This window comes from Tenrec ecaudatus, chromosome 8 (genome assembly GCF_050624435.1).
Source record: "Tenrec ecaudatus isolate mTenEca1 chromosome 8, mTenEca1.hap1, whole genome shotgun sequence".
Taxonomy (NCBI): Eukaryota; Metazoa; Chordata; class Mammalia; order Afrosoricida; family Tenrecidae; genus Tenrec; species Tenrec ecaudatus.
This window is the reverse complement of record NC_134537.1, coordinates 114,608,485-114,622,606: the sequence shown is the minus strand read 5'-3', so window position 1 is coordinate 114,622,606 and position 14,122 is coordinate 114,608,485. Positions and strand designations below refer to the sequence as shown.

Sequence of the window (14,122 nt, the reverse complement as noted above, 5' to 3'; positions counted from 1 at the left end):
TAAATTATTTTCTTTAAAAGTCTTGGTATCACACTTATCTATTCTGATAATTTTGCTGGAAGAATCTGAGTGGCTTAAGATATTTGATGTTTCTAATAAAATGACAGAACACACAGTAGTAGATATATATTTACAAACCATTTATATAAACTGTCGATTATGTTAGACAGCAAATGTAAAGGAAAGGTCATGGACCAAGTTGAGGCAACCCTCAAAATCCGCCAAAAGTCATCTCTGTACATTCAACTTTCATTAAATTAGAATGTAGTGTATTTCCCTTATTTAGTAACACTTCCTTTTCACTGCGTCATTGTTTCTTACCACACACACTTTCTGTGTATTTTAAATACATCTAAGTTGATCTATATTCTACCTCTTTTTTCACTCTTTCACGCGCCTCATTGCTACATGCACACAAACACTAACTTGGTGATTATTAATCCATGTGGACAACAGGGTCTTAGGGGCATCATTTACATTAAACTTATAATTTATATTATAAGTATAGTGCTAATCTTTCAAAGGCCTTTTGAAATCTTTTAAACAAAAACGATCTTGCCTAATTCTTTGAAAATAACAGGCGCATCCCAGTTTTTGTGGCTATGGAAACAGAGTTCCCCACAGACAATGAATATCATAGTCAGCAAAACCGAGTGAAATTTATCCCAGCCATTGTCATTATAATTTTGTCTAAATTTTAGTATGCTGCTGTTGTCGAGAAGATACATAGCAAATCATACACCAATTTACTTGTTTCTACATGAAAAATTCAGTTACTCTGATGGCATTTTTTGAATTGTGTAGCCGTTCTCAATCTCCTTTCTGAGTTATTCCTCCTTCAAAACATAAAGTCACCTATTCCTAAGGTTTTTCTATAATCTTCTGAGTTGCTGTGCTGTTCTCACCGTGATTCCATATACATATTTAGTAAAAGATCACTGTGCTCAAGACAAACTTTTTTTTCACTGCCTAAACTAATATTAGATTGAGAGATATGTTTGGCTAACAGTTTAAAGATTAGCTCAGAGCTCTAGTCTGAGGGATTCATCAGCCTTGCATGGCTCCAGAAAAATGGGGGCCAAGAGAATTTGAAATTCTGTTCTCAATACATCTGCTCATGTTCTAGCAATTATTTCTATGCTTCATTTTTTTTCACTTTTTCTTTATGTATATATATGTTTTATTTTAACAATTTATTGGGGCTCATACAATTTTTTTCACAGTTCATACATATACATACATCAATTGTATAAAGCACATCTGTACAGTCTTTGCCCTAATCATTTTTTTCTCTTTTCTTCTTTTACATTTTATTAGGGACTCAAACAACTCTTACCACAATCCATACATATACATACATCAATTGTATAAAGCACATCCATACATTCCCTGCCCCAATCATTCTCAAGGCATTTGCTCTCTACTTAAGCCCCTTGCATCAGGTCCTCTTTTTTCCCCCCTCCCTCCCCATTATTCCCCCCTCCCTCATATGCCCTTGGTAATTTATACATCGTTATTTTGTCATAGATTGCCCTATCCGGAGTCTCCCTTCCCCACTTCTCTGCTGTCCCTCTCCCAGGGAAGAGGTCACATGTGGATCCTTGTAATCAGTTCCCCCTTTCCAACCCACTCACCCTCCACTCTCCCAGCATCGTCCCTCACACCTTGGTCCTGAAGGTATCATCCACCCTGGATTCCCTGTACCTCCAATCCTCACATGCACCAGTGTACAGCCTCTGTCCTATCCAGCCCTGCAAGGTAGAATTCGGATCATGGTAGTTGGGGGGAGGAAGCATCCAGGATCTGGGGGAAAGCTGTGTTCTTCATCGATACTAACTCACACCCTAATTAACCCATCTCCTCTCCTAAACCCCTCTATGAGGGGATCTCCATTGGCCGACACTTGGGCCTTGGGTCTCCACTCTACACTTCCCCCTTCATTTAATATGATATATATATATATATACATATATACACATACATATATACATATACACATATATGCACATACATACACTTATATCTTTTTTTTTTGCATGATGCCTTATACCTGGTCCCTTGGGCACCTCGTGATCGCACTGGCCGGTGTGCTTCTTCCATGTGGGCTTATTTGCTTCTGAGCTAGATGGCCGCGTGTTCACCTTCAAGCCTTTAAGACCCCAGACACTATCTCTTTTAATAGCCGGGCACCATCAGCTTTCTTCACCACATTTGCTTATGCACCCACTTGTCTTCAGCGATCCTATCATGGAGGTGTGCAGTCAATGATATGATTTTTTGTTCTTTGATGCCTGGTAACTGATCCCTTTGGGACCACTCGATCACACAGGCTGGTGTGTTCTTCCATGTGGACTTTGTTGCTTCTGAGCTAGATGGCCACTTGTTTATCTTCAAGCCTTTAAGACCCCAGTCACTATCTCTTTTGATAGCCGGGCACCATCAGCTTTCTTCACCACATTTACTTGTTCACCCACTTTGGCTCCAGCCGTTGTGTCGGGAGAGTGAGCATCATAGAGTTCCAATTTAATAAAAGAAGGTATTCATGCATTGAGGGAGTGTTTGAGTAGAGGCCCAAGGTCCTTCTGCCACCTTAATACTTGACCTATAAATGTAGACACATAGCTCTATTTCCCCATCCTCCTACATATATTTGCATGTACATGTCTTTGTCTAGACCTCCATGAATGCCCTTTGACTCCTAGCTCTTTCCTCCATCTCCCCTGACCTTCCTCCTGCCCTACTACCATGCTTCATCGCCACCTGGGCTAGAGTATACCTCTTCTCTAAGCAACCTTACCCTTGATCATTTCCCACCAGGCCTGCCACTCCCCCTTCTCTACCATTTGGGGTCCCATGTTTTTCCCTTGTCCCTGGGTTTGTTAACACCACTTCCTTACCCCCCTACCCCCCCCCACCCTAAGTCCCCCCGGAACTGTCGGTCCCGTTGTTTTTCATCCAGATAGTTCATCCAGCCTGTCCTATTCAGACAGACCTGTGGAGTCACTAACATGCACGAAAACAAGACAGAGGAAAACAAAGCAACAGTATACAACCAGACAACAAAACAACAAAAACAAACCACTGAAAAAGAACAGAACAAAACAGTTCACAAGAGAAAAGCTTGTAGTTAGTTCAGGGATCGTTTGCTGGCCCTTAGGAGCGTTTTCCAGTCCAGTCTGTTGGGGCACCTCGCCCTGGCCCCAAAGTCCACTTTCAGCATTCCCTGGGGGACCTTGCCACTCCATTCCCTTGCTGTTCCGCTGCACTCCCCCAGTGATTTGCCTCGGTGTGGTGGGATCAGGTCAGGTGCAATTCCCACACTGTGTCTCCGGTGCTGTCCCCTGTATCGCCCTTAGTCACTGAGGGGCATCATGCCTCATAGTAGGGCCAGCCCTGTTGTTCTCTCTGTGGACTGGCTGCTCTACTCAGGAACATCATCATCACTGCCTGGTGGGCCAGGCTGTGCTCCACTCTCTCCTCCTGCCCCTTCATCTGCTCCTGTGTGCTCTGATCAAATATGTCCATCTCCCATAGCTGCAGAGTCAATGTCGTCCTTTGGAACAAATTCTTTTCGGGGGAGGGGCAGGAATCCACTAAATTTATGGTGCTGGGGGCAGCCTCCCAGACCTCTCCACCGGTTCCCTCCTCCACGCCGGGATATTGCATTCACACCTTGCGACACTGGGTTGAAGTCTGGTCCCACTTTCCCTGTGGAGATATAAACAATACCCTCCCCTTGGGTGGATTAATGCCCCCTGACCCCACTACCCTTTTCTTCCTTGTATTCATCCTTTTGTTTTCCTTTCCCCACCTCCTCCACCATTGTCTACCATGTACATCCCTGGTTTTGGTCTGGTCTCTTCCATACTACACCGTCTTCACCCCTAAAATGTTTGTATACAGTAGCTTTTTTCCCTATGCCACTTTTGCTTTTTTAAAAAAAATTTTTTTTAATTCTTACCTCAGCTCACTTTTTCTTAAGAACTCATATATGGCATTAAAATTTTAGAAAAATTTTAAATTTCTATAACAATTTTAGGGACTTTGCAGTTCTTCTGGTCTCATAGCAAATGTGGCAATTGTTCATAGAGACAATGAACCATGCATTCCATATTCTCCTATTCTGAAATACCTTTCAGATGAAAAGAATCCAATTATTTGGGTTTGAAGGCTGCTTGCAAGTTTTTCAGACCCCCAAGCACCACATAATAAACTAGGAGGCAGACAGATTTGCTAAACTCATTATTGGGTCAATTAACTTGGTTGTGCCATTAAATAAGGACCTTAAACCTCCAAACCAAAGAACTAATTTCATGGGGTATTTTATTGCATAAACAGCCTCAGCAGTTACTCTTGTAAATGTATCACACTCTCCCCAATTCATTTTTAGATATGTAATTCACTGATACCAATTGTAATAGTCAATATCCTTACCTTTAATTAATCCAAATTTTCATCACCGTCCTACCCACCTCTCTCAAACACCTCTTTAAAGAAACTGCTGCCAGAGAGCCAATTCTGACTCATAATCACCTGTTAAGACGAAGTAGAACTGCCCCTTGGTGTTTCCTGAGATTTAACAGTTTATTACAAAGGAGCTCCTTACCTTACCTTTCTCCCATAGAACAACTGCTGGGTCAACCTGCGGAGCTAAAGGTCAGTAACTCCATGTGTAACTCTCCACGCCATTCCTGATAACCGATAATAATCTTAGATCTCTGCAATTTTGCTATTTCTTGTCTATTTATACAACTGAAGTCATGCAAGTTTTCTTATTTTTTCAAAACTATTTTATTTGGTGTTAATACTGATATCACAACATTCCATAGTTTAATCATACCTAGCGGTATTAGACATTTGCCACCATAATCAGATTCATAACAATAGTTTCCTTCTTGAGCTCCTTAACATCAACTCCCTTTTACACATACACCCACACTGTACCCCCAAACTCTTATTCTTCTTGCTGTCTCTATAGGTTAATGGATCCTAGGATTCATATGTTGAAAAACATATAAACAAAAACTCAAGAAGGTCAGTCACCCCCAAAGAAAAATACATCTGAGATCATTCCCAATATGAACATACAAAACAACAATACAGAAAATGTAGAAAAACAGATCAGGTCCAATGTACCTCACAGTGGGGATCCACTAACAGGGTTTTAACCATTCAATCAGGTTTATCATTTTGATCTTCTGTTGTCCTCTCTCTGTTTGGTAACCAGTTTATTCCCATCCCTCTGTGATGGACAGAGGGCAATCACTACAGCCCTGTTTCCTATGTAGCTCTCACAAACGTATCTTGGGTTCCCACTGTCATCCATATTTTGCAAATCAGAGTCTCAAATTTCAGCCTCTGATATCATTCTCTCCTTCAGCCTCAGCTTATACAATTTATAATCCTTTAGCCACTGATATGGGTGTGCTTATTCCATGTGAGCTTAGTTGATATCTCATTTAGATGGTTTCTGGTTTGGAAACAAGCCTTTATGACCCCAGATGCTACGTAATCTGACAGCCAGGCACCATCTAATGGCTTCACCATCCTTCACTGCAGCAACCTTATCTTCTCGGTTCCCTTGCTGAGCGTCAGTATCAAGCAGGGCCATTATGTACAAATTAATTAATTGTTCTTAAATTGGAGCTAGAATTTAGCGTGAGCCCCGAAGCCATTCCTTGATCTATGTTCTGTTGTTGTCTGTTTGATTTTTCTGTCTTTGACTCCCTTTAAATACGTCTCTGTTCATTTAAGGTAGAGAGTCTCATTGATCTTCTCCCTGGGGCATAAAGGTCTTCTATGAAAATTGTCACTGATAGCCCCTGTTATTGATTTTTAAAAACACTTTTGAGGTTATTGGTGCAATGCAGGCTAACTCCATCTCGTAACACCCGAATTATTCACTGGTGCATAATGAATCCTTTGTTGGCTGGATGGTATTTACACAAACCACTGGATTTGGTTGTCAATCACAGGTTTGTGGAATAATATATATGTCAATAAGTAATATAAGGCATTGATATAATAAGCCAATGATTGTCCATCTACCTTCAGTTCAATTTTCTAGGTATAGCTGTCTTGTGCTTTTTCAAGCCACATGACTTTTCAATCTAAATCCTCATCTTACAGGGATATTTGAAGTACAGTTCAGTTCCCCTGGCGGAGTTCCCACATGAATCTTTGTGGTGCAGTCTTTGGAGCCTGCCATGTGCCTTAAAGATCCAGGATTCAGTGCCCCAGTTTTCTACAACACTTGGCCTGTGTCCCAATATATATTCTTTTATAATTGGTCTAATTTACTCAGCATAATGCCTTCAAGCTGAATCCATATTGTAAAATCTATTAGTACTTCTTTTATCCTCCTGGCTGAGCATTATCACTTTGCAAGTATGTGCTAAATTTTGTTTATGTATTCATCTTTCATTGGAATATTTTAATGCAACATGGTATTTTACAAAAATGACTTTATTGAACAATTTTTTCTGATAATGAATTATGATGTAAAATGATAATTATATAAATTTATATTGTTTCATATTTAAGATCTGGATATATTGATATAGTCTTTGAAATTTAATTATCTTAGTTTCAGTTCCATTTTCTCTGCTATTAATCTCTAAATTAAAATCCACAAAAAATTAATTGCTTAAAATATAACATGATCATTAGTCACTGAAAAATTGGAATCCATATAATCAGAAGTCAAAAGAGGGATCAATATCAGAGTTTACATTGTGATAATCCGGTATACAGAAGGCAATGGATGACAGTGGGCACCCGAGATTCCTTTTTCAAACTACATAGAAAATAAGCCCCGGAGAACTCCCCTATCTAAAACTGAGGGATGGTAGGAAAGTGATTAGTAAACAGAGTGTTTCAGAGAGAGGACAATAGAAGATCAAAGGCATAAACTTGATCAACAGCTAAATCATAGTCAGTAGATTCCCCCTCCCCACCCCCTATGATGCAGGCCGGACCTGATCTGATTTACATTTTGTGTAATAGTGGTTTGTATTGCTTGTTTGATTTGGGTTAGTTCATAGTACAGTATATCTCAAAGGTGTTATGTCAACTGAGGTCACCCTCTTCAAGCTGTGCTACATAAATTTCTGGTTTTGGTATATGAAACCCAGGATTGATGAACCTAGAGGGACAGCAAGTAGAAGAAGCGGTTTGGGGGTGGGGGAGGACCATGGTAGGGGCGGTGAAAGAGGGATGATGTCAAGGAGAGCATGTAGAAAATAATGTTTGGTAGCAGTTTTACAATCTACTTGACGTATTTGAAATATGGAATGATATGATATACATATTAAATCCCAACTAGTAATAAAATAGATGTATATATTTGATGGCACGGCATCTATAAAATATAGAAGTATGGATCCTCAGAAAATAATGAAACTTATTCTTTAGTTAAGCAATAAACCAAAATAACTTAGTTGATATGTGATGAGTATCAAATCATTATTGTAAAATGTTTACTATGAAAGTATAACATAAATATCAATCCATAATTCATTACTTTCCCATTATAGAATAAAAATGTCTACTTCCTTGCCTCAAAGGACTAACAAGTGGTGATGAATAAATAGGTTGAGTTCCAATAAATGACTAGAAGCAACAAGCTGTGTCATTCTAGGATTCAGAGTTACATCTCCGTGGAGACATCAGCCTTTTTGGAGGAAGCTGCTTGGGAGGCCAAGGCGCACCGTCCGGCAAATGGAATAGGGAGACAGCTCCTTGTCAAAGTGTACATAGAGTGAGGACCTTGTTCAACTACTCCGCTTGGCTGGAGAGGCCATAGAACTAAATCTATGTAAAAGAAATATCAGTTATAACACTAAGTGTAGAGTGGAACCTTTGAATCCATACTAAAATTAGAAAAATGTACAACACATTAGCACCATCTTTGAATAAGGAAGATGTGCAAATCTGTGAAGTTTTACAGATTAAGTTTTAAGGTGAGTGAGAGATTACTGGTAGTTATCTTACCATTTGGCAAAATAAAATTCTCTCTAAAGGAAAACAGCTGCCAAGAGCTAAGAAATACTCTAGGTGTTAAAACATCTCCAAGTGATGTTTTATCCTTTGGAAATATCACTAAAATAAAGCACCACTGGATTAAATTGAACTGAGTGTATTTCAATACCAAAAGTGTTAGAATATAAAAGCAAGATACACAGTGTTTATCTGTTCATTCAGGTAACAAAAAAGTAAAGAGAAAGACGGACTTAGTGACATGGAATCCATATCACAAGAAGCGTTAGATCTTGTCATATTTTATTTTTCTATATAATGTTCTTCATCTCATTCCATTCATATTTTATAAATTAAAAATAATATCTAGGCATTACAACCTTTGCTATTATACTTTTAGTTATTATACTTTTAGTTCTGCTATCCACTGCAATGGCTTCATAGAACTCAAAGACAAATTTCATGATTAAAGTGTGTATGTCACACAGTGCTTTCAGGTCTACTAATGGATATTAAAAGGGACACACCAGTCTGCTATAAGCCTCAGCCTGAAGTCCTTCAGGCCAGCAAGCCTAGCTTTTCCAATTAGGTGTTCAGAGACAGCCCACTCCACAAGCCAGCCACCGGTTCCAAAGTGCTCAGCTCTACTGGCTCCCCGGCTTGGGAAGTCCACTGCTCTGCTCATGCTCTGGCTCCTGGTTCGGATGCTGCTCCTCTGGTGTTACAGCTGTGCACCAGATCTAGGAGGCTTATGGTCTAGGGATCTGAGGTCCAGAGGAGGTGCTCCACTCCTAGTACTTGCTGGTAAGTAGAGTCCTCCCTCTGCTTCTCAGAATGCCCATTGTGTTGGCAGCAGGACTAAGGTGAACCTGACCCAAACCAAGGGTTTTCCAATGACCTCATATGCATGTGGAAGGTGGACGTTGATGTAGGAAGACAGAAGAATCGATGCATTTGAATTAGAGTTCTGATGAAGAGTATTGAAAGCACCAAGCACTGCACAAACTGCTAAAACACAAACAGGTCTACCTTGGAGATAGCTACCCAGAATGCTCCTTAGAGGTAAGGATGGCAAAACTTTGCCTTAGCTACATTGAACATGTGGTCAGCAGCTACAGGTCTTTGGCCCATTACATCATGCCTGGTAAAGTCGAGCAAGAGCCTGGATACGATGGATTAACACAGTGGCTGCAGCAACGGGCGTAAATTTTGGAACAAATATGAAGATGACACAGGACCCGGCTGTGCTTTGCTCTCTTGTACGTCAAGTGGTTATGAGTTTGAACTTACTGGATGGTACCTCACAACAACAAAAGTCACATTTCAATAGGCAAAAATGTGCAATACTTCACTGTTTTTCCTAAACGTCCTTCCCTTTTATATTTCTAAATATAAAATAGTCTATAATATTATATAAAAATTAGTGCACTTCAAAAATTGTTGCTGGTGTTTAGAAAGTTAAGCTTAACATCGTCATTGTTCTTAGACCACAAAAGTATTAGGAAGACATAGTCATTTATGAGCCCGTTAGCCATTTTGTAATGGATAGCATTCGTAGATGCTAAGCTACCAAAGGGAGATAAAATGACGTAAAACTACCATGAGGAGGTATCTAATAAAAATAAGATAATTGTGTCATCTCTACCACCCAAACTCAATTTGGAATACTAATGGAGTAATAAAAATCACCAGTATGTAAAACAACCTTCAGTGGTACGCAGCATAGTAATCCAGGTAATAAATTTTAATGAAGAATATTAATATTCATTAATGAACTCATAAAATCTAATGCTTAAAAGGACAGCACTTCAGTATCTCAAAGTTTGTTTTAAAGGCTTTGCTTTCAACTTTAAGATCTTCTCATTAAGAATGTATAAAGCTGTCATGCCAGTGGAAATTTATACAAATAATCATATAGACATTTTATATACTTAAATATTGATAAATGCATAATTATTTTTGACATGAGAAGACACAAGTGATGAATTTGAAAAGAAGAATGATGTATATAAAAAAAGATATATGTATACTTATCTGGCAGGGGAGAGACCATGACCACGAACGTGCTTTTCCCAGGCGAGGCTTATCCATTGTACTCCGGGTGTGCTGACCCCTGCAATTTCCCCAAATGTGGGAAACCTGACTGCATCATTTGTGGGAGTGGGGGACTGTGTTCACGCTCTTCCCTGGGGAGATAGGGGGGTTTTATATATAAAACTTACTGCAATATATATATATATATACACATATAAAACTCACTGCACTTGACTCAATTCCAACTGGAGACTTTCTGCTCCGTAAACCTTGGAAATCCTCAGGGGCAGTTCTACCCTGTCCTATGGGATCTCTGTGAGTCACGATTGACTCTGTGGCATTGAGTTTGATTTTCACAGGATGGATCCAGTTATCCCTATCAGTTTGCATGGCTGCGTATCGTTTCTGGAGGGGAAAGCCTCAATGTCTTCCCACAGATCTTTTATACCCCGAAGCTTTCAGCAGCACAATCGTGAACCCCTGAAACATGACACTGCGATAAATTATTTGTTTAAAAATTTTTAATGGGGATAATTTCTCACAGATTTTCCAGTGCAAGGAAAGTGTGTGTCCTGTGAATTCTGGCATACAGTCAAAATCCACCTTCATATATTTTAGAAAATAAAAAAATAAAGATATGTTACAGTTTTTATTGAACAGATTAGCATCTGTCTTTTTCTGGAAGTTACATAGTTGAATTTAGGTACAAATTCTCCAAGGCATAATGGAAAAAGTATAGGGGTAAATACAAAATATTGCTGATATAATTCTGGTTCATTCATGAATACATTTACTCCAAACACACACACACACACACACACACACACACACACACACACACGTGTTTAAACATGTCTCTAAGTTCAGTGAATGAGGACAGACAAGTTATCTCATAAGTTTATGGATTTTAGTCTATTTAGGATGTTTAAAAAAAGATCATTTTTGTGCTATGGAGTGAGTGGGGTAATTAATTTTGCACCATGGTACACGGAGGGCTAATATCTACTTTGTATAATCTTCACAAATCATTGGAGCTCTACATCAACCTTGTTGATTTAGTAAACTGGCTGAAGTCCAGACTGGTGGAAGAAGACAGTGTAAGCCTGACTGATGCTATAGCTGCTCATGTTAGACTCTCACATGGTTTCACATTTCCACTTTAAAGCAATCCCTTTGTCTTAGTAAGCTTTCAGTTAGATGGATGGAGGGATGCTGGATAACAATTTAAAAAATAACTTGTCTTTCCATCAATCTTTTTACGCACAATAAAAACTAACAAAGACTCTTTTCTTGAATGATTAGTAACTGGGGGGAAACCTTAGGTTTACAAATAGGATTCAGAGAGCAAGATCCCATCCAAGCAGTGACTTCCCAGGGAATCCACTGAGAGACAGAATGTCATAAAAGTTCATTATGAAGAGGTTTTATGGAAATTTAAATCTGGATTGGTGAAACAAATAATCAAGGAAAATTACACTAAGATTTCTCCCAGCAATTAAGCAAATGAACTCTTTCTTTCTAACAGGATAGCAATTGTATTAGGAAAATATACCATATCCACCCACAACAATAATCTTACAACTTCGGCCTCCTTTATATTCCCAAAATTCCAATAATACATATAAAAACACAAGTTGAGTCCCTCTAGCGCTTCCGTTAGGCATCCCTATTTCCCCAGGCAGGATTCCTGCACACCTTCACCCAGTCTTGCTTTGTCCTGCTCTGAGAGCAGGGGTTACTCCCAGCGCTCTCCTCCAGTGCTGCGTGCAGGCGCTCGGTGCCATGGTCACACCAAACTCACAGAAAATACTGGTGAGGGGACCATTACCAGGTTAGCACCAGGGGATCAGGAAACGTAAGGACAGTACCTCTCCTCAGGGAGCCACCAAGGCTCCTGCTCTTCCTCAATCTCTTTAGCCAAGTGGTCTCTTGGCCTCTGTCTCCATGGACTAAGAAACCCATCTGCTGCTCCCCTCCCAGTTCCTTCCTCTTTACACTGCTTCTCCATTTTGTCTCCCACTTTCCTTCCTCAGACCCTGGTATTCCCATACCCCATGCCCAGTCTCCATGCCACAGGCCCTGCCTCCGTTGGTTTGTCCTCAGCAATCTAAGACAGGGATCTAGAATGGTTTCCTCTTCCAAGGGTCCCGGGTTTCTCTCTGTGTCCAGTGGAACTCTTCTACACAGAAGCGTGGCTTTGATAGAGGGTGCATTTTGATAACCCCTAGGAAACAAAAAGTATGATTGATCCACTACTAATGTCAAGATTTAATGTTCTCTTAATCCTGCCCATTAGCATAGCAGAGAACTCACTCCAAAATCAAGTTACAGCCACAGGCACAGACTCCAGGATTATACTACGTCACCTTAGGAATTATGGCTCCAATGGACATATTCATTGATATTGCTCAGATTCCAAAACTGCCGTTTGATATGTATAAATCAAAGAGCACGGAATTCTTTGGGGAAGGGTAAAAAGATGGCAAAACCAACCTTAGAAGCAGATAGACCTAGATAGACAGTACATATAGAAAATTCATCTTCCCATTCAGATATCTTTGTTTAATAAAGATTTATATGATTGTGCAGCAAAATTTTTGTTCTTAATCTCACGGGAATGTGACAGTCAACTGGGATTGTATTTTTTCTTTGCTCAAAAATTTAATTCTTCTACTGAAATTCAGTTGGCAAATAACTTCAGCTTGCTATATTTCCATAATCATGTTTGACAATGGAAACATTAGTAAATGCCTGACCAAGTGGTTGGAATTATCAGTGTGTTAGCATGTATAATGGAACTTGTACAGGTTTGGCATAGGGAATGTTTAAAAATGAACGTGGGCTATTCTTTTATTTTATTTTTCAATTTCGATTTAAGGTGAAGGGGAATTAATTCTAGACATTAAGAATAAAGGCTACAACTTTTGGGGCCCCACCTGCTCCAACCAGTAAGAGTAGTCTCTTTTATCAATTGAGTTCTGGTCCGCATTTTTCTCCCACTGTATCCAGGATTTTCCAGTGTTTTTGCAGGGAATGCTCATGGCAGGGAGCTTGGTAGTAGTAGCAGCCAGGTACCCTCCTGTTCTTCAGAGCTCAAGGTTGTAGAGACTGATGATTACAAAGTCCATTCAGTTGTTTTCAATAATGACAATTCTAATATTTATGCATTCATTACATTTGATGACTTAGTTTGTTTTTTTTTTAGTTTTATGCTTTATACACATCAGATGTGAAGAGTTGCATAATTTCATGTCAACTTGATAAATTAGTGTAGGGGTGGAATCTAGCCTGTCAGTCAGGTCACAGCCTGATGCTGCCTCCTTGTGGGTGTGGTCTTCTCATGAGGATTCTGGGAACACTCTGTCTGCTTCACCTTTCTGTTGACGATCCTTGTGCAGCCACAATGAGACCTGAGCGAGTCATGCAGCAGAGACCTGCTCCAATCCTCTGATATTACCACCCCCATTGGATCCACAAGACTTTTCACCCACTGGCCTGTGATCTTAATGAATTCATTTCATATGGCTTCAGGAGTCTAAATGGATATTCATGGACTATTAGCGGAGTTATGGACAAAAATCAGATTTATGGACTTGATCTGAACTGGACTGGGATGTTTACATGATACACAATTACTCTTTGATATAAAGTTCTTTCTTGTACACACACGAGTGTCCCTGGATTTGTTTCTCTGGTCAGCCCAGGGTAACACGCCAGATCCAATGACTTCTGAGTGGTGCCACACCTGCCAAAGTCCTGAAAGCTTTGTTCCATCTACCTCATAAAGGTCAACTCCATTTTCAGGGGGCAACACTTTCTCACCCATATTTTAAGTGTATTTCAACATAAAGGCCTCAACTTCCAGCAGGATATTAAACAATGCTCTATTATTACTAAGGCTTTCCCTTACCATGTTTTTCTTTAGTTGATTACAAGGTCCTTCTGCCTATTCAGTCTTGGTGTGGAAGCTACTTAAACAAGACGCCATGAGTGATCCTGCTGTTGTTTCAAATACTATTGTCATAGCTTCTTGGGTCTTCCTTGTTCAGCGCCCACCTTTCACATGAATGTGAGTCCATTGAAATGACTTGGCCTGGGCCAGGCTTACCTT

General features: G+C 39.8%; 1 protein-coding gene and 1 non-coding gene across 3 annotated transcripts in view; both read left to right on the top strand.

Annotated features, from left to right (window-relative positions):
• Positions 1 to 14,122, top strand: part of SGCZ (sarcoglycan zeta) — a 402,845-nt gene that overhangs the window by 56,439 nt on the left and 332,284 nt on the right. The gene's annotated exons all lie outside the window — the stretch shown is intronic.
• LOC142455608 (U1 spliceosomal RNA) lies at positions 10,004 to 10,166 on the top strand. The gene has a single exon (XR_012785791.1). It is a non-coding gene; the product is annotated as a U1 spliceosomal RNA (small nuclear RNA).